Source organism: Triticum dicoccoides, chromosome 7B, assembly GCF_002162155.2.
Source record: "Triticum dicoccoides isolate Atlit2015 ecotype Zavitan chromosome 7B, WEW_v2.0, whole genome shotgun sequence".
Lineage (NCBI taxonomy): Eukaryota > Viridiplantae > Streptophyta > Magnoliopsida > Poales > Poaceae > Triticum > Triticum dicoccoides.
The window spans coordinates 365,656,881-365,678,585 of NC_041393.1; the positions used below are offsets into that span (position 1 = coordinate 365,656,881).

The following is a 21,705-nucleotide window of genomic DNA, read 5'->3' on the forward strand; positions in this document are numbered from 1 at the left end:
GGATCATGCAAACTGGTACTTGTACCTTAGCGAAGACCATTAGCCCACAATTTGTGTTGACAAGTTAGAACTCGTCATCGACGTCGTGGGTCTGAAACCCTCCTCGTTTGATAAGCTGGTTCCGTGAATACAACCCTTAGTCTCGCCTCTTGTGAGGACGGGGAGGAGGATAGGCGGTGACACCAACACTGTGGGGTGCCATGTTGACATAGAGGTTATAAACATGTGAGAGTCTTGTATCATGTTTAGGGACATGCATTTTCTCTCTCGTTGCAACACATGGGCATTTTTTCTAGTCAATCCAATAGGAGGAACACACAAGTCACCAATGATTGCACCTACACAAACAAACAAATACTTGCACCCAACGCGATAAAGGGGTTGTCAATCCCTTCAGGGTTACTTGCAAGGACGAGATCTGATAGTGATAGATATAAAAGATAAGTAAAAGTGCAAAACAAAATAAAAGTAAATAAATTGCAGCAAAGTATTTTGTGTTTTTGATTTTATAGATCTGAAAATAATATGATAAAAATAGATCCGGGGGCCATAGTTTTCACTGGAGGCTTCTCTCTTAAAGAAAGCATACGTTGGGTAAACAAATTAATGATATGTCTCCAATGTATCTATAATTTTTTTTATTGTTCCATGCTATTATATTATCTGTTTTGGATGTTTTATATGCATTAGTATGCTATTTTATATTATTTTTGGGACTATATGCTATTTTATATTATTTTTGGGACTAACCAATTAGAGCCAGTGCTAGTTCCTATTTTCCCCCTATTTTTGAGTTTCACAAAAAGGAATACCAAACGGAGTCCAAACGGAATAAAACCTTTGCGATGATTTTTCTTGGGCCAGGAGACTTGGAGATGAAGTTGGAGGAGCCACGAGGCGGCCACAAGGACGGAGGCACATCCAGGGGGTAGGGCGCGCCCCCCACCCTTATGGGCCCCTCGTGCACCTCCTGACCTAATTCTTTCGCCTATATATTCCCATGTATGCCCAAACCAACAGAGGCATCCACGAAAACACTTTTCCATCACCGGAACCTTCTGTACCCGTGAGATCCCACCAAGGGGCCTTTTTCGGCGTCTTGCCGGAGGGGGATCCGATCATGGAGGGCTTCTACATCAACACCATTGCCCTTCCGATGAAGCGTGAATAGTTTACCACAGACCTACGGGTCCATAGCTAGTAGCTAGATGGCTTCTTCTCTCTCTTTGATTCTCAATACCATGTTCTCCTCGGTGTTCTTGGAGATCTATTCGATGTAATGCTTTTTTTGCGGTGTGCTTGCCGAGAACCAATGAATTGTGGATTTATGATTAGCTTATCTATGAATATTATTTGAATCTTCTTTGAATTCTTATATGCATGATTTGATATCTTTGCAAGTCTCTTTGAATTATTGGTTTGTTTTGGCCAACTAGATTGGTTTTTCTTGCAATGGGAGAAGTGCTTGGCTTTGGATTAAATCTTGCGGTGTCCTTTCCCAGTGACAGTAGGGGCAGCAATGCACGTATTGTATTGTTGCCATCGAGGATAAAAAGATGGGGTTTTCATCACATTGCTTGAGTTAATTCCTCTACATCATGTCATCTTACTTAATGCGTTATTCCGTTCTTCATGAACTTAATACTTTAGATGCATGCTGGATATCGGTCGATGTGTGGAGTAATAGTAGTAGATGCAGAATCGTTTCGGTCTACTTGATACTGACATGATGCCTATATTCATGATCATTGCCTTAGATATCGTCATAACCTTGCGCTTTTCTATCAATTGCTCGGCAGTAATTTGTTCACCCACCGTATTATTTTCTATCTTGAGAGAAGCCTCTAGGGAAACCTATGGCCCCCGAGTCTATTTTCCATCATATAAGTTTCCGATCTACAATTTTAGTTTCCGATCTACTATTCTTGCAATCTTTTACTTTCCAATCTATAAACCAAAAATATTTACTCTATCATTTATCTATCTCTATCATATCTCACTTTTGCAAGTAATCGTGAAGTGATTGACAACCCCTTTATCGTATTGGGTGCAAGTTTGTTTGATTGTTTATGCAGGTATTCGGTGATTTGTGCGTTGTCTCCTACTGGATTGATACCTTGGTTCTAAAACTGAGGGAAATACTTATCTCTACTTTGCTGCATCACCCTTTCCTCTTCAAGGGAAAAATCAACGCAAGCTCAAGAAGTAGCAGGAAGAATTTGTGGCGCCCTTGCCGGGGAGATCTATGCCAAGTCAAGACATACCAAGTGCCCATCATAAATTCTCATCTCTTGCATTACATTATTCGCCATTCACCTCTTGTTTTCCATTCCCCCAATTCTAAAACGATTTTCAAAAAGATTTGCCTTTTCTTCGCCCCTCTTCCGTTCGTCTTTCTCGCTTGCTTTTTGTGTGCTTGTCTATTGGTTTGCCTATGGCTCAACCAAAGAACGTTGATCCTTAGTTTCGGAGGTTGGAAGAAATTGAAAATAACATTAGAAGTTTCATGCCTTTACAATTTGATCATAATAGTGTCTTTAGAAATGAGCTTAAAGAGCAGAAAAGTTTTATGGAGCATATGAATAAAGAGCTCGATGATATGTCTAAAGAATTTTATGGTTTGAAATCTCAGTTTGCTCATCTTGAAAATTTAGTAGGCCAAATTTCTGATAAACAAGCCACCTTAGTAAACAAAATGGCTGCTAAACCGAAAGCTTTAAATAATGATGAAGATCTTAAAGTGATTGATGTGACTCCTAGTTTTCCAATATAAGTCTTGATAAATATGGGACTGGAGATGAGTCAACTTTAGCTAAAAGGTGTCCCAATGATTCCGAGTTTTTAGATCTTGATGCAAAAATTGATATAAGTGGGATTGGAGAGGTCAAGACTTTAAGTAGCAATGAACCCACTCTTTTCAAGGAATTAATTATGATAATTGTTTTTTAATAGATTGTATTTCCTTGTTGCAATCCATGTTGAATTCTCCTCATGCTTATAATCAAAACAAAGCTTTTACTAAACATATCATTGATGCTATGATGCAATCTTTTGAAGAGAAGCTTGAATTGGAAGTTTCTATCCCTAGAAAACTTTATGATGAGTGGGAACCTACTATTAAGATCAAAATTAAAGATTATGAGTGCCATGCTTTGTGTGATTTGGGTGCTAGTGTTTCCACAATTCCAAAAACTTTATGTGATGTGTTAGGTTTCTGTGAATTTGATGATTGTTCTTTAGGTTTGCATCTTGCGGATTCCACTATTAATAAACCTATGGGAAGGATTAATGATGTTCTTATTGTTGCAAATAGTAATTATGTGCATGTAGATTTCATTATTCTTGATATAGATTGCAATCCTACATGTCCTATTATTCTTGGTAGACCTTTCCTTAGAACGATTGGTGCAATTATTGATATGAAAGAAGGTAATATTAGATTTCAATTTCCGTTAAGGAAGGGCATGGAACACTTTACTAGAAAGAAAATTAAATTGCCTTATGAATCTATTATGAGAGCTACTTATGGATTGCATACCAAAGATGACAATACCTAGATCTATTCGTGTTTTATGCCTAGCTAAGGGCGTTAAACAATAACGCTTGTTGGGAGGCAACCCGATTTTATTTTTCTTCTTTGCTCTTTGTTCCTGTTTTTATTTGAATAATTAATCTAGCCTCTGGTTAGATGTGGTTTTGTGTTTTAATTGGTGTTTGTGCCAAGTAAGACCTTTGGGATAACTTATGGTGATAGTTGTTTTGATCCTGCTAAAAAACAGAAACTTTTGCACCCACTAAATAATTTCCTGGATTTTATTGAAACATGCTTTTGATCTGATTCTTTTTGCTCTGGATTGGTACATAAATTTCCCAGGTCGTCCTAATTGTTCAGAAATTTTGAGGTTACGGAAGTATTTGAGAGTTACAGATTGCTATAAATTGTTCTGTTTTTCTGACAGATTCTGTTTTCTATGTGTTATTTGCTTATTTTGATGAATCTGTGGGTAGTATCGGGGGTACGAACCATGGAAAGTTGGAATACAGTAGATATTACACCAATATAAATAAAGAATGAGTTTGCAACAGTACCATAAAGCGGTGATTTATTTTCTTATACTAACGGAGCTTATGAGATTTTCTGTTGAGTTTTGTGTTGTGAAGTTTTCAAGTTTTGGGTAAGGATTTGATGGACTATGGAATAAGGAGTGGCAAGAGCCTAAGCTTGGAGATGACCAAGGCACCCCAAGGTAATATTCAAGGACAACCAAGAGCCTAAGCCTGGGGATGCCCCGGAAGGCATCCCCTCTTTCGTCTTCGTCTATCGGTAACTTTACTTGAGGCTATATTTTTATTCAGCACATAGTATGTGTTTTGCATGGAGCGTCTTGTATGATTTGAGTCTTTACTTTTTAGTTTGGCATAATCATCCTTGCTGTACACACCTTTTGAGAGGGACACGCATGAATCATGATTTATTATAAAACTCTATGTGCTTCACTTATATCTTTTGAGTTAGGCAATATTGTGTTGGGGAACGCAGTAATTTCAAAAAAATTCCTACATTCACGCAAAATCTATCTAGGTGATGCATAGCAACAAGAGGGTAGAGTGTGTCCACATACCCTCGCAGACCGAAAGCGGAAGCGTTTCAATAACGTGGTTGATGTAGTCGAACTTCTTCGTGATCCAACCGATCAAGTACCGAACGTACGGCACCTCCGCGTTCAGCACATGTTCAGCTCGATGACGTCCCTCCTGCTCTTGATCCAGTTGAGGACGAGGGTGAGTTCCATCATCACAACGGCGTGGCGACGGTGATGATGATGTTGCCGGCACAGAGCTTCGCCTAAGCACTATTGTCGGTGTTCTGGATACGGGGGTACCCAGACTTGCCTGCCTGCGACCCACTTCATGGCTCCATCGACGGCCTGGTATGACCCAGCTTCAGCATCGACAAATCAAGACCGTCGTGAGGGACCAAGCCTCGTGAGGCGGACAACGCCAAGACCTCCAAGGGGATCGGCCTCCTCAAGTTGGCTCCCGAGGGGCGAAGAGATCTATGCAAGGTGCACCTCACGAGGCTCAGCTGATGTGAGCCATGACGACGAAGGCTAGGCGGGCGCCAGCGGGCGCAGAGTACCAGTTTCCTCTTTGGTGCAACGGAGGCAAGCACCAGGCGCGGAGTCCCGAGGAATCAGCCAAAGGTTTCCATTCTTGTGCAACAAGACCAAGACCGCCAGGACGGCAGGACGGAGGTCATCACCGAGCCCACACCAGCGTCATGACTAGAGGCTTTTCGCAGGCGAACACCACTTTAGTCAGGATAGGATGTACTTCGTGTCCCCCTTCAAATCTGGCCATTGTGAGATCCCTTCCCGCCAACATTTGGAAAGAGGACCAATGCCACTATAAATAGGACTTAGCCACCACCATAGGTGCTGACAGGAACATATCGGATCCATTCTCATCCGACCACCTCACCAGCTCTCTTGAGCTCAAGAACACCTCACCTCCTGAGACTAGTTCATCCACTGTACTAGTTCATCCTCAGCCCTTCAAGGCAATCCACCAAAACGCTGGAGTAGGATATTACACCGCAAGGTGGCCTGAACTAGGATAAACTACCGTGTCTCTCTGTCCCTTTGAGCTCGACGCGCTAGGCTTAGAAGGTCGCGAGTAGACAGGTCAGGTAGGTTGAGATCTCTGCACGCACCCCAGAGTTCGAACCTATCAAGGGTTTGTGGAACCCGAAATCCGATGTTTGGCGCACCAGGTAGGGGTGCGTCGGATCCTCTCTTCCGTTGATTGATCCACCGCTACTCTGACAGCTCCATGGTTCACGCACGTCGGGCTCACGCTGAGCGTCGAGCTCGCTTGCCGCCCGCGTCGCTCAGACAGCTCCGGCAGGCGACGGTTGCCCTCGTCGTCCTCCGTCACCAGCGGCCAACACCGCCACGGGCCCCGTCGACCACAAGCAGCAAGCTTCATCACTGTACCCCTCAGTGCGCCGTGACGGGCGCACCACCACTCCGTCGCTAACCCTGGCCGCTTCATCCTCCCACGTGCGTCACAACCCGGCGAACGCGCAAGTTGCTCTGCTCATGGCGCGGGAGCTCCTTCGCTACCGCCCCGTCGATGACTTCTACGAGGAGTGGCTCGAGCGCATCGCCGAGCTCGTCAGCGCCGCCAGAGACTCCATTGCACCGACCCACTCACTACCTTAGCAGCCGCCTGCCGCAGGCGATGTCGCTCACGGGGCACCTCCACCACCTCTAGCCCAGGGTGCCATCGTCGAACCAAGGCGGGTGGCACCGCGGCGCAACCCGCCGCACCAGGCGCCTGCGCGTGAAGAGGCGAGCTGCCAAGTGGTGCGGCGGCCCCAAGAAGATGCACGTGTGCTTCCAGCACCCCCGTGTCAAGACCGTGTTCCGCCTGTGATGGTGGCGGCGTGCGGGCTCCAAGATCAATCTTTACCTCCTCGACGGGCTCCCGTGACCACAACAGGGTGCCACGGGTTCACCTCGGAGCTTCGCAATGTCATCTGGCCAGGCAAGTTCAATCCTAACCTGCCTCCCTTGGTACGACGGCACCGCCGACCCCGTCGAGTTCTTGCAGCTCTATGAGCTGAGCATCAAGGCGGCCAGCGACAACGAGAAGATCATGGCAAACTGGTTCCCCATGGCTCTCAAGGATGGCACACGCTCCTGGCTCCTGAATCTCCCCGTAGGATATGTCTCCTCCTGGGATGAGATGCGCGACCGCTTCGTCGCCAACTTCCAGGGCACTCATGACCGCCTGCTGGCCGCGGGCGACCTACGACGCATCAAGTAGCAGCTAGGGGAGACCCTGCAGAAGTACATCCAGTGCTTCAACAACGTTCGCCTCAAGATCTCTAAGGTGTCGGACGAGGCCATCGTCTCAGTGTTCACTGATGGCGTCCGTGATGTCAAGAGATGAAGGAGGAGATCGCCATCCATGAGGACCTCTGCACAAACCTGGAGATGTTCAACATGGCGAACAAGTGCGCAAGGGCTGAGGAGGGACGCCTCTCCCTCCTCGAGCTTCCTGACATTGACCCGGAAGACAAGAAGGCCAAGGCCAAGGACGTGAAGCACAAGGGACCAGCTGTGCTTGCAGCCAAGCCGGTGATGAAGCGTGGCTGCGACCATCCTGAGTCATCCAAGAGTAACCGACCGTTCTGCGTCTTCCACAACGTCCACAGCCACAACACCAACGACTGCTAGGAGCTCAGGACCCTCTGTGACGGGCGCCTCGGTCGATGCCCCGAGCGCAACGATCGAGGAAACGATCGTGGGGGAGGCCGAGGCGGAGGACACTGGGACGGCCGCGACCATTGCCAGGGGTGGCGCGACCAGCCTTAGGAGGACCGCTGGTAGGGCTAGCCTCACGAAGATGCCTGGAGGGACCAGCCTCGCAAGGATCGACCTCAGGGCAATGCTGCTCTTCCTACACTGCCTCCACCACCAAGAAGGAACGAAGATCATCACTAGGACGAGGGGCTGGGGGCTTCCACGAGCCTCGAGCCATCGCCTGCATCTTGGGAGGCTCTCAGGCCCCAGCCTCTCACCGCATCTTCAAGCAGTTCAAACGCGAGGTGGACGCAGCGCTCCCCAAGCCCGAGGCAACTCGCCCGCTCAGGCGGTCCAAATACGTCATCACCTTCAACTCCTCTGATCAGCTCAAGTGCACGGCCACTGCTAGCGCACTCCCGATGCTCTGCTCGTCTGTCATCAGTAACATGGTCGTCACCAAGACCCTCATTGATGGTGGAGCAGGGCTCAATGTTCTCTCTGTCCAGACGTTCAACAGGCTCCAAGTGTCGTATCACCACCTTCAGCCTACCAAGCCATTCTCAGGAGTGACCGACGGTTCCACACATCCAATAGGGCAGATCCGCCTCCCTGTCACCTTCAGCGAACGCAATAACTACCACACCGATCTCATCAACTTCGACGTCGCAGATATTCGTCTGCCATACAACGCCATCCTCGGGTACCCAGCATTGGCCAAGTTCATGGCGGCAACGCACCACGGCTACAACATCCTCAAGATGCTAGGGAGCGGCGGCATCATCACAGTTGCCTGCAAGGAAAAGGACGTGGTGTGCTCCCTTGAGCGCGCCTACCAAGCTGCAGCAGTCGAGAACCCTGAAGACGAGGGTGGTGTCCTACCTCCTGAGGTCGCCACCAAGACGAAGAAGCTATAGCTGGGTCACGGGTATCACGAGAAGGTATCACCCGACGGTGCCGCTCTAAGCCTCACGTCCCTGGATGCGGCGCCTTCACCTAACGCATAGGAAGGCGCGCACGGCACCCCTCTCAGGATGTGCTTGGGGGCTCTCCTCTGGAGGGCCTCAGACCTAGCCAACGTCACGAGGTAGGCGCTCGGGCACCACGTGGAGGCATGCTTCAGCGCACGCTTCCCAGGAGAAGGCGCAGGGCGCAAGGCACCGGGCATTCAAGAGTTCATTAGCAAGGCAGTCGAGGAGATTCAAGAGGCAATGGTTCTGCAGGGCGATCGCCGCCCACCACCGAGCACGGCTCATTGCCCTGGAGAGGGTAAGGAGTTCCGCGCCTGCATCGGCATCCCAGGGCTCAACAGGGGCGCATCTCGACGGCTCTTCTGGCCGTCCTGTGTCGGCCGATGTGAGGGTCCAACTCACAGCTACGTTCGCATGCCCTTCGGCCTGCCGAGCATGGCTGCGACATTCCAGCACTGCATGCGGGACGTCTTGGCGGCTCGAGAGGCTAGGCACCAGGTGATTTTGGCGGAGATGGAGATGCATCTTCAGGAGCCCCCTAGGCCCCTGGAGCCTCCCGAGGCTCAGGGCCAAGGCGGCTCATGAGGGACGACTTCGGCAGCGCGCATCTTCTACTACCCCTGATGAGGACATTACTACCTTGGATATGACTAAAACTATTGCATATATGCATATTTGTCAGGTGATTTCTAGTGCAAACTATTCAATAATCTATTTATGTTATCCAGAACAAAAATACTTCACACACTTTTGTGTTTTGTCTAATTGCAGGTGTATGGGACATTTGTACAATCCACATATGAAGATAAGGAAGAAAGAGATGTTTATTTGCTGTTCAAAAAGTTCTCTCACGTCACTTTTGGCCCAAGAGAAGATAGAGTCCAAGTCTCTCACGTTCTGGATTCAGATTCGGACTGCACAGACATACGGACTCAAAACGCCCACAACTTTTTCATACGGACTCCGAATTGGGTGATTCTTTTTTTGTTGGAAACTATATTTTGTGCACTTTCCAACCCAATTGGAATCACCTTCAAATTCGTCCGGAGTGTTGAGTTATGGACGAAACAATCTGATGCTGCAGCAGAATCCGAGTCAAACTACAAATCCAAAGGTGTTACATCACCTCCACTTGGGCCTATTGGCCTTGTACGACCTAGGGTTAGTTTTAGGCTGCCTTGGGATGTCCTCCCACCTCCTTGGCCGCCACCCCTTTCTCCTACATAAGTAGATCCATCTAGTAGCTTTTTCTTTGGGGATTTGTTTAGTTAAAAGTTAGCCATTGCAACTTCGTGTAATTCGTTTGTGTCCAACGACCGGACCAAGACCGCTTACGGATCCCCACCATTATCAATACTTCATATATATTTGCAATATTCAGATTGCTTTATCATATTCTTGCTTGTTCTTCGATTGCTTGCAGGAATAGATCTTCGTGGTCAGGCTGATCGTGCTTCCGGCATCGTCAGTAACCTCAGGAGATTGGTTTTGCTAAGGCGCAATGTCGTGCACGTTTGTAGTCGGATCGTCAAAGTCATCTTCACCAAATCGATAGTCATCATCTCATCGAAAGATTGGGACACCCCCGCCTCTATCAAGTGGTATCAGTTTTCAGGTTGTTCGGTGAGAATTTCCAGTTTTCCCTAGATTAGATTTATTTCCTTACCTATTGTCCAAGAAAAAGACACAAAAAGTTAGATCCATTCATCCTTTGTCTAAGTCAGTCTGAGCCTTTGCAATTTTCTTTTCATTGTTTGCATTATTGAATTATCGGTTGCATCGCCGTGTCGAGTTGCTGGTCTTAGTGTCTAGTTCCTTTAGAGTTTCGAGTTCTGTTCACATTAGTCACGCCGCTGCTGCATCATTATCCCGTCCGCTATCCACCATCTCATCCACCAATTTACACCACATGCTACACATTGTTCATTGTCATAATCATATTTGAGGTCACTCACATCTTCGCCTGATTCAATCTACATCTTATCTAGTTTGTCTTGGAAAGAGGGAGAAAAAGAAGATAGAGAAAAAAAAGAGAAAAAAGGAAAAAAAAAAGAAAAAGAGAGAGAAGAAAAAGAAAAAAAGCGTGAGAAAAAAAAGAGAGAAGAAAAAAAAATCGGATCTATCTAGAATCAATCTCGTACCTGAATTCGGATTGGAATCTGTTTTGCGCACTATTCAGTAAAACAGGTGTATCTTCCTCATACAAAGTCCGTTTTGGCTCCGTGAGTAGTCAAATTGAAGCTAGCGACGAGCCGCATCTAAATAGTTGCAGAAGTTAGTTCAATATTTGACACCTCAAAATCGGCTTCTAAATAGGTCTTTTTGCCCTCCGGAGTTTGTGAACAGAGCTTGTTCCAATTTTTCAGGCCAGTTTTAGAATTCTTTGACTCCTCATATCAACTCGGAATTGAGTGATTCTTTTTGCATTGGAAAGCTTGAGTTAGTAGCATTGTTTGAAAGAATTTATCAGAAAATTGGCTCAAACTTTTCAAGAGGAAAGTTTGAGAGAAAGTTGTTGTATATCCTGCTTGGCAGTTGTTTTTCATCATTATCTTCACTGCCGTTGTGATCTTCACTTATATCTTGCTGTCAAGAGCTACTTAGTATTCTTCATTGATGCTAATTGTGCTACGTCGTGACCTCATTAGTATTCTAGGCTCGCGTCTCTAGTCCGGTCTAGCCTAGGACCAGCACACTACCGTCGTTGAGCGTTTATCCAACATTGCATCTTTGAATTGTTTATTGCTAAATTTTTTGCTACCATATATAGCCAACCCAGCTCCACATATTTCTACACCGTGTATACGTACATTCCCCTGGCAATCGCTTTACACAATTTTCAGAGTTACTTGACACCGCTGGTTGCCTGTCACCACCTGCCGCATGGTAAGAACTTGTAAGATATTGATATTTTGCTTTACTGTGAGCACTTTACAACCACATCCTAGTAGTTCATAGGAATATTATTCTCGAATTTTGTTTCTTGTTTCTACTAATCATGACAGGTTCCGGAGATAGAAGTTCTTGGACGACGGACACATCTTCATCATTACGAGAGTTGGGACAACACACACAAGCACATGGCCAGGTTAGTTCTTTACCATCATTTGAGGGTAGATTTAATCCCGCTATTTATCTAGCTTGGGAGCTTGAAGTAGAACAAGTTTTTAGTCACCATGACTTTTCTAAACTTGAGCGAGTACGAGCTGCCACTAGAGCATTTACTGGTTTTGCTTCTGTTTGGTGGAGTGTGCATTGTAAGAAAAACATTGATAACCAACTCACAACTTGGAAACATTTGAAAGTTGTAATGAGACAACAATTTTTCCCTCCTTACTATCGTCGTGAATTGCTTCACAAATTTGAACAATTTAAACAAGGCAACAACACTGTTAATGCTTACTACCAAGAGTTCAAATCTTATATGCATCATTGTGACATAGAAGATCTGAGGATGACACAATGAATAGATTTTTTGGTGGTTTGAACCATGATATTCAGGCAAGATTTCAGTATATTCCTCATTGCATTACTGGTATGTATGTTCGTGCTTGTACCTTTGAGAGACAGTTACAGGAGGATGCATTGGGTGACTACAACAACTACTATTCCAGTTCATGCTCACTACCGCCGGTTGGTTCCTCCACCGTTGCACCTACTAGAGCAGCCCCACCTTGGATTGTGAGCGCGACATCATCTCAAGAGTATGGTGGATTGTCTACGTCTGTACCTACATCAGCTACGTCTTTGCGACAAGGTAGCAGTAAAGGTATTGATGATATAACTTCACATGAGAATGATGCATCCCTAGTTAACTTGAATGCATCATGTGTTGAGTTACCTGGTGATTTGAGCACAACACCTATTTTAGAGAATCTTGATATTGTCATGAATGCGTCATGTGATCAAACAACTGAAATACCAACAATTTTGAGTGCACCCATTGAATTAACTGTTGATGCAAAAGAATCAATGTTTAATCATTTTGATATGACCTCTAATCTTGGTGATGATTCTGTGTTGAATGACTTATTGCATGTTTGCTTATTTAAGCATGTTGTAGCATGTAAATTTGATGCAAGTAAGGTTTATTCACCAATGTTGGGATGGTTTAATGATGAACATTGTCAATCTTTTGAAATGAATAAGAGCTTCACTTATATGTGCAAACTGAGTTGCAATATTTTCATGCCTTCTACTTCTTGTGCTAATTTTTTGGCTTTAGACTTTATGAACTATGCAATTTACTCATCTATTCATGTGTCATATATGCAAAAATCCAGGGAAGTAAAAATGGATGACATATACATATACAACATGTACACCTTGTCTCTTTTGTTAGCCACATTTCAGATTAAGCAACGCCGAGGACGGCTTTATTTTCAAGAAGGGGAGGATGATGAGGACATTACTACCTTGGATATGACCAAAAATATTGCATATATGCATATTTGTTAAGTGATTTCTAGTGCAAACTATTCAATAATCTATTTATGTTATCCAGAACAAAAATACTTCACACACTTTTGTGTTTTGTCTAATTGCAGGTGTATGGGACATTTGTACAATCCACATATGAAGATAAGGAAGAAAGAGATGTTTATTTGATGTTCAAAAAGTTCTCTCACGTCACTTTTGGCCCAAGAGAAGATAGAGTCCAAGTCTCTCACGTTCTGGATTCAGATTCGGACTGCACAGACATACCTGACTCAAAACGCCCACAACTTTTTCATACGGACTCCGAATTGGGTGATTCGTTTTTTGTTGGAAACTAGATTTCGTGCACTTTCCAACCCAATTGGAATCACCTTCAAATTCGTCCGGAGCGTTGAGTTATGGACGAAACAATCTGATGCTGCAGCAGAATCCGAGTTAAACTACAAATCCAAAGGTGTTACATCACCTCCACTTGGGCCCATTGGCCTTGTACGACCTAGGGTTAGTTTTAGGCTGCCTTGGGACGTCCTCCCACCTCCTTGGCCGCCACCCCTTACTCCTATATAAGTAGATCCATCTAGTAGCTTTTTCTTTGGGGATTTATTTAGTTAAAAGTTAGCCATTGCAACTTCGTGTAATTCGTTTGTATCCAACGACCAGACCAAGACCGCTTACGGATCCCCACCATTATCAATACTTCATATATATTTGCAATATTCAGATTGCTTTATCATATTCTTGCTTGTTCTTCGATTGTTTGCAGGAATAGACCTTCGTGGTCAGGCTGATCGTGCTTCCGGCATCGTCAGTAACCTCAGGAGATTGGTTTAGCGATTGCTAAGGCGCAACGTCGTGCACGTTTGTAGTCGGATCGTCAAAGTTATCTTCACCAAATCGATAGTCATCATCTCATCGAAAGATTGGGACACCCCCGCCTCTATCAACCCTGACATCTCTTCAGCAACTATGCCAGGTGACATCTTTTAAGTTCGTTCAGTTTGGGGGCGCCCCTCGTGCTGCATTATCTCCAAGTCGGGTGGGTCCGTCCCTGTGGCGTGTATCCTTTTGCGTTCATTGGAATTGCCTAACCATCTCTCATGAGCTTATCTATGACCATCGCCTGCTTGCTTCGAATCTTAACCACCTCGCGGTCTCCCTACATTTTTTGGCTTGTCCTTTTTCCCACCCCACAACGGGGGTTGCTCACGTGGGCACGACACTTGTGCCCAGGTCTGTCCCTGCAACGCTGTCAAACCCGAGGACCTAGCTCTGGCTCGTGGCCCGCCTCATGCACGCCACCTAACCAGGTCCTCGGTGCCTCTGTTCTCCTGCAAAGGGTCCAGGGACGGGTAGTCTGCTCCATGAGGAATTGCAATCTCTCCTGCTAGCTAACATGCAGGTTCACCTGAGGCCAATCTACAGGCAGACCCCGGTGGTCACCACTGTCGTTTCTATATCCAGCATATCTCGTAGTAGGGCTCCTAAGCTAAGCGTCTTGGAGCGATGGTAACATGGACATGGGATTTTACCCAGCTTCGGGCTCTCTCAAAGAGATAATACCCTACATGCTACTTTTGATTTTATTCATACTAGTTCACCCGTTGCGCCAAATGGCGCAGAGACCTGCTGAAGACATGTTGTCGATGAAAATAGTTTCATGCTGCAAGAACCTTCAACTAAATCATGCTATTTTTTAAACATGTTTATTATGTTGTTAAATAATAGTCTGGGAAAAGAGAAACTTTGCATAATATGAATATGTTCAGTTTGAAAATTTGGGCACTATGATGAGAGAGCAAAGTTGGCATGGTTGTATTTTTTTAGCAAGTTTGGAAACATGGTTATCATGATGAGAAACCTGGCCATGCATATTTTTCCTGCAAAAAAAGAGGGGAAAAGATAAGAAACCTAAGAATATATGTATACTAAACACCATGTAGAAAACCAGTTAAGGAGAGAGAGTTTTGGCTCCTAGGTATAGGTGTAGATACCCTATTATGAAATATGTATTAAAAAACACATTTCAAAAGAGTAGTGTTTCTATCAACTTTGTTTTTGTGTGTCTAAAAAAAAGCATTCATGTGTCTCTTAGACACATGTATATTTCCAAGCAGTCGTATGGCAGCTAGTTCGGCCCATGAATCAAGCGATTTATTTATCCCTTCTTCCTTAACACCTATTCCTTCTTCCTTGACAGCTTCATTCAGTCAAAGACAAAACTCCTGAGTAGTACTTCCATCACCTCAATAATTGGGATAGATATCATCCACTACAATGAAGAACAATAACATTTCTCTATACCTAACAATAATAAATCATTTACAGTACATTTGTCCAAGCAAACAATTAGTAGAAGAACAATAACATTTCTCTATTTCTTGAATTCCACATGGGAGTATGGATGGCTTCACTCGTAACAATACATATGCCTTTTGTTTATTTGCCTGACAAAATGTCCATCAGATGAATCAATCAAATAGGAGGAAATGGGGAATATTTCAAACTGAAACAGAGAATTGATCCTAACTACATGAAGTGCAGTAGCTTTAAAGCCTCCAAATTATTTTGCTCTACTCCACCAGGAACGTGCAGGTCTTCAAGAACCAAAAGACGCCACTCGAGCTCTCTTCGGCCTCATAAGCCCTGTTGTTGTTTATATCCTTAACCCCAAAAGGTTGTCTCTTAGCATATCTGTTGTTCTCCTGATCCTTATTAGGCATCGGCTTATCCTGAAGAAAAGGCAATTGATATCCTATTATCATTAAATAAACCCACAGTTAACATGGGGAATGGTGAGATGCCATATTGGGGTTCACAACACGAATAGAAGACCACTAATTAATGCCACTAATTTACAGAAGGACAAAAATGCCTGAACACCCTTAAGAAAGGCCATGATGATGAGGTGAGAACATGTAGGCTAGTGATCCAAGCGAAACTTAAAATGGAGCAAAAAATTGCCATAATGGTGTTGCTAGGAAAAATCACAGTACAATGCAGAATGGAATTAGTGCCACATGTTGATGTCATTAAAAAAACACCCTTAAGAAACACAATCAACTGAACCTTGAACACAAGTAGGCCTAGAGCAAGAAAACAATACATCATATTATTAAGCAAAAGCAAATAGAAATATCAAATTGAGAGGCAGAACTATTTGAAAACAAAAATGTAGGCCAAGTACAGACAACTAACATAAAAATGAATAATAATACGCCTTGAAGCTTGAAAATAATGCATGCTAAAAGCAAGTTTCCTAACCGCTAATACACCCTGCAATTTGTGTATACATGCCTGAATAAGAAATTTGAATTGATCAAACCAAATCTGTTATAATACACACGAATTAGAACTCTGAAAGTTGCATATACTGGAGTAAAGTTTGCTAAGCGACACAACACCTACAATATCTGCGGTAAAATTACTTAGAAAGGTATCATGGACCCTGCAGTATAACCTGCATTACCATAGTTGTAGCTGCGTCAACATGGACGCATCAGTTACTAAAAGGAACCTTTGCAAAATGGAAAATGAGCTTTTATTGCGCCTTGCTTCTTAGTGGGATGTGCATACCAACCACATCAATATGGAAAATTACCCCACTTCACGATAGTGCCAAATCAAGCTATAGCCTAAAATACCCCGTGAAAAACTTGTAGAGAAATTAGAAAACAAATTGTAGGTTGGGAAAATGAGGAAAGAAGGAAGAAAGAAACAAAGAAGCTCACATGTTCCCATCTCCTCGGCACATTGGGAGTTGTCCTCGAGCTATCCTCCTCTCCAGGCAGCTGCCAAGGTGCGGGGCTAGGGGCTCGACCATGAGAGGTTCCCCGCCAACCAGGAGCGAAGATGAGGTACAATAAATATCAGCTATTCAGAAAGGGTATCAGCAAAAGCTCCATCCATGGTAGAACATTCAACAAGGCAGACCCGGAAAGCTCCATCCATGGAGGCACATTACGTGAGGCCATCAACTAAGCAGAACTAAAAAATCATGATAGATAGGCAAACTCTAGTACCATTCTTAATCATGTCTAAATTGCAGTACTCATAATAGATACCTGTTGAGAAGAAAATGAACATATCTAATTTATACGAACTCCCCTAGTTCTGTTGGAAATGGATGCACGCAATTTAGATGAAACAGAGCATACAAAAAATAAGGACAAACTGATGCTTCTAAGGACAGGAGGTAGTAAACTTAAGGATATCTGTAAGCAGGTGCAATTGGTAATATGAAGCAATAAACAACAATTTCAATAACAATTAGGATAAAATCGCTGGTGTTTTTCGATATAGACTGATGCCTTCCCTGTACACATGGCTACTCAGTTGCCATCACATTATGGACATACACTGTATTTTTGCCGACTCGAAACCGTCACTTAGAAAAAACGTTTTTAGATCGGCACATTAGTATGCTGATATATCGATGCTGTTTTTATGGACATACATGGTACACATGGAATCCTTGATGGTGTTTTTATATCAGCACCATTTGGAATAAAGGAGTGTATGCCAACACAAAGACCTTCATATTCGTCGAAGCTCAAGTTTCAAGGATTTTGGAGAGTGATTCACGTTACATTTATTTACAGACAATTGATGTGCTGCAGGTGAGATTCTCAATTCAAAAAAGGTCTGAAATATTGATTCAGGAAGGAGATAAATAATACCCTTGTTTTGGGAAGGGAAGAAGTATGATGTAAAATTTACATACGTATGAATTGAGCCTGGTTGTGTAGTAAGAGAAAGCAGTTTTTAAAGAGAAGACTGAACTACTTACGTAGTGGCTTTTCGATGTGCCCATATAGGAAGTATTAGACCACCCAAAAGGTCGATCTCTTGTGATCTTCCGGCTATTGTACAACATCAACATCAATATTCTTTTCATTAAAGCTTCCTTTGCTCATTCCGAACACTTCTTGGGGAGAATCGCTAGCTGATGACTTGTAATTAGGTACTTGCTGACCAAACTGAATCATGATTGTGCCATTTTCTGCCAGAGAAACATAAAAAGTGTTATAACTCAAATAGTAGCAGGAAATCAGTATATACATCACATAGCCAGTCAAGTAGGAGAATATGGAACTGAAACATTAGAATTGAAAAATACCATGTTATAACTCAAATAGTAGCAGGAAATCAGTATATACATCACATAGCCAGTCAAGTAGGAGAATATGGAACTGAAACATTAGAATTGAAAAATACCATGCATATTTTCCTTGTGGCTCATCTCATGGGATTCTACTCTTGCTTTCAGTTCAAGTTATCCATATAAGTAAGCAGCTGGTCAGTCACAACAACAGAATAAAGAGATATCATCCAACTAATATGTAAACGACGAACCATGAAAAGATAGTAGAACTGCTCCTCGCACACACACAAGAAAAGTTTGGCTGAGAAGATCTGCTTCTCATGAAGATCTTAACAAATGCCAACCAACTTGATGCCCCATCCTAAAATATTCTACTTTTTCATGATAAGCAGGTTATTGTGCACAAACAAGATAACTGATATTCCAACAAACAACAGGTAGCATTGAACTGCACAAGATCCCTGTAGTTTTAGTTTTGGTTGGAGGGCTGTCACAATATCCCTGTAATTTTGGTTTTGGTTGCAAGGCTGTCAGACTCACAAAGTTCAGATATAGTAAAATCCATACTCATTCCAGAACATCTGAACTGCACAACTTCCCTATGGTTTTGGTTTTGGTTGCAACGCTGTCAGACTCGGACTAATTTCACAAGTTCAGATATAGTAAGATTCGTACTCATTCCAGAACATCTGAACTGAACAAGATCCTTGTAGTTTTAGATCATACAGAAACAAAGCACAACAAGATTATCCCTGAAAATGGAATACAGAAAGATCATTTTCCACATGATACAAGTACTATGCTTCTTACCAAATTAGCCTTAGTAAGTTCAATGTTCACGTGGTAGAGACAAATTTAACTTATCCTTTATGGTACATATATCATGAAAATAATATTGTATACTCAATAGTCACCATGCTTTAAGTTAACTTTTACCATTCATTAGAACAAAAGATTCACATATATTATCTTCATTAATGTTTCGTTGTACCACCGATTACCGAAATCACTTAAATGAGGTCACCAAGGTGGAATTTGTGACCATTTTGCTGGGATAATAGCAGGTTGATGATAGGTGGAGGCATTGGGATTCCAGGAAGCACCACCTACCAGTACACCTTTGGTATCTCCTCAGAGTTTGGCATCGCCGTCATGGCCGCATCGACAAAACTCGCAAGCCAGATTCACTATCCTGTAGTGACCTGCATGCATCAGAACGAGCAACATAGATAAGCTATTCGTGGCAAACACACATGAACACCCAAGCTAACTAATTAACTAACTAACTACATATGTAAGCACTTTGTATGCGGATGCGCTGCACAGAAAGAAACTATCCAATTAAAAAATGATTGTTGCACTCACCATAAGAAGCGAGATGAGTAGCAGAAGTAGATCCATGGTGTCTGTTGCTGTATGATGTAGTACTTGCTAGCAAGTGGTGGTGGAGGGTCCTATTTATAGTCCAGATGGGTGCATGACAGATATAGACTAAAGTGTCAACCATAAACTACTACTCCCTCCTTCCGGAAATACTTGTCCTAAAAATGGATAAAATGGATGTATCTATAACTAAAATAAGTCTAGATACAACCATTCCTAGGACAAGTATTTCCGGACGGAGGGAGTATTTGCAAAAGCAAGGAACATAAACAACATGTTTTTGTAGCTAGATAAATTAGTCTTTTCAAGGTTACCGCCATATTTTATTAGAAAGTGCATTGCCTATGGACAATGCATCTCAGGGAATCACAGTGAGAATGAAAGGGCTGGAAAAATGCAAAATGATAAAATTCAGACTTGGCATACAGAAAAACTAACAGGAAAACATGCACCATCAATCATTCACCATAAGGGCAGCAGCAGGGTAGTAGCTGATCTGTAGTAGATGGTTACCAAATAATGCATAGAAGGACAATCTCTGCAGAAATGATTAAATGAAAAAACTAGAAATCTCCGAGTCTGAAGACCGCGCATCCTCCTCAACTCACGTAATGAAAATTCACTTGCAAGAGCAATTATTCATAATCCAGTTAATAGATGGATAATTTTAAGGAACAAGAGCTTGGGTATGTTTTACATAACACTACGGTAACCTGTGAGTAGGGAGTGGATGACACCAGGTTGCAATCCTGGACCGCTGAATTAAGAATAAACAACGAGTAAAAGAAATTATATACCGAGAACCCCAAAAATTAGGCAATCTGTTCCAAGACATGATAAATTCACAAGCCCAATTAGCATTATACCTCACAGCCGAAGCAACAGTGGTCGCAACACATCCATATGCTGGCACAGAGCATCCAACTCTCAGTCCGCACCCTGCATCCACCCAAGCAGAACCTGCTCAAACAAACGGAGAAGGGGAGAAAGAGAAGACTTCAAACAGACTGGAAGGGGATCGTACCGATATGAGGAGTTGAGTCTAGACTGGTTGAGTGCAAGCTCGTGCACCAGCTACTATATATATTCAGTGCGAGCACCTTCATCCCATCTCTTCATTTTCCGACCTTCCTTGTCTCCGCCTTGAGCTCGAGCTATACATGAAACTGGAAAACATAATATTATCCTTCCGCTCAGAAGTTATGCTTCTTCAGCATTGAAACAGGAACCCACTAAAGATTTCGCATGTCATGTAAAAGGACTGACCTGTAGGTCGGCTCCCTTGCAGATTTCACTGGTAGGAATCAATCCCCAATGCAAACCTAAAAAATAGGAAGAGATGAATTAGAGGGGTTCATCCAGCACAGAAATAGGGCGGGGGAGAGATAGATCAAGGGAAGAAGGAGGGAAGGGGAAGTACCTGCGCGTGGTGGTGGGGGGAGGGGACGACTCGCCCTCCCCTCCCCGTCCTCCGCCCGGTCCGTGGACCAGTGGTCGCCCCGCCGTGGCCTCCACCTCCAGCTGCCCAGCCTGCGGATCCATCCCCCGTCGCCTCTGACGGAGACCGCATCAACGAGGGCTCACGCCCTCCTCCCTTGCCTACCACTCGAGCTCACCCTCTCCTTCACCGCCACCTGGGTCAGTGAGCCCGGAGGGGGGGAAGGCTCAACGAGAGCACGGGGATGGCTCGGTCGGGGTGGTGGTGGCAGCGAGAGAAAGGACGACGGCGACGCAGCAAGCATCCCGTGCTTCACTTGTGCCGAAGAGATGGTGACGGCGCCGGACGTCTTGTGCAGCCGTCTCCTTGAGATGGCGATGGATGAGGTGGAGCTCGAGCTGGTCGCGTTGTGGAGGGAGAGGCGGCGTAGCAGCCGGAGTAGAGGAGGGATGAGGAGAACCGAGGGACGAGCGAGCGGGGAACGAAGCGCAAGGAGACCTAGGATTGCGTGGCGGCTGGTGCGGGAGTGAGACGAGAGGACGGGGGATTGGGTGCGGAGCGCGCGGTGCGGATCGGGCAAAACGACCTGCACGCGAAAACAGGCAACCCAGCCAACCAGCGCACCACGTGAGCCCACCCGTCATTGGACAATGAAAACGACTGCGAGGTGAAAAATAGTTTTAACCGGTGTGAAGATCCGATGGCTCAAACGCGACAGAATGCAGATCCGACAGCCAACGAAGCTTCAAATCGGGGGAGCCTCTTGGAGGTGAGTTGGCTAGCCTCTTTTTTGTTTTAAATGGGTGTAGTATAGAGTACATGTATCTACCACGAAATTGTAGTAATGAATATATGATCATCCATTGACTAGCCTGGCCTCGGTTTATATATGCACCGTAGGACTAGGGTTTAGAGGAGTCCTTATCTTGTGTGCCAAGTCTTTGCGGCATCCTCCTTGTATTCGGCATGGGCTGCCCGAAGTGGCCCATTAGTGAATCATCATGGGGTCCTCGGCCCGATCCAGCTGGTCGGGAGACAACATGGTGAGTACCCACTAGTCCAGGA

General features: G+C 44.4%; 1 long non-coding RNA gene across 8 annotated transcripts; it reads right to left on the bottom strand.

Moving 5' to 3' along the window:
- Positions 1-14,993: 14,993 nt before the first annotated feature.
- Positions 14,994-21,200, bottom strand: LOC119337038. Of its 8 annotated transcripts, none has more exons than XR_005163000.1 (11): positions 20,623-21,200; positions 20,469-20,524; positions 20,227-20,368; positions 20,069-20,141; positions 19,916-19,959; positions 19,185-19,824; positions 18,930-19,021; positions 18,495-18,571; positions 17,933-18,010; positions 16,447-17,717; positions 14,994-15,447 (listed from the first exon to the last, which is right to left on the bottom strand). It is a non-coding gene; the product is annotated as an uncharacterized LOC119337038 (long non-coding RNA). The 8 variants fall into 8 exon arrangements; XR_005162997.1 differs by having other exon boundaries at positions 16,447-16,588; positions 17,505-17,717; positions 19,185-19,959; XR_005162999.1 differs by having other exon boundaries at positions 16,447-16,702; positions 17,505-17,717; positions 19,185-19,959.
- Positions 21,201-21,705: the final 505 nt, after the last annotated feature.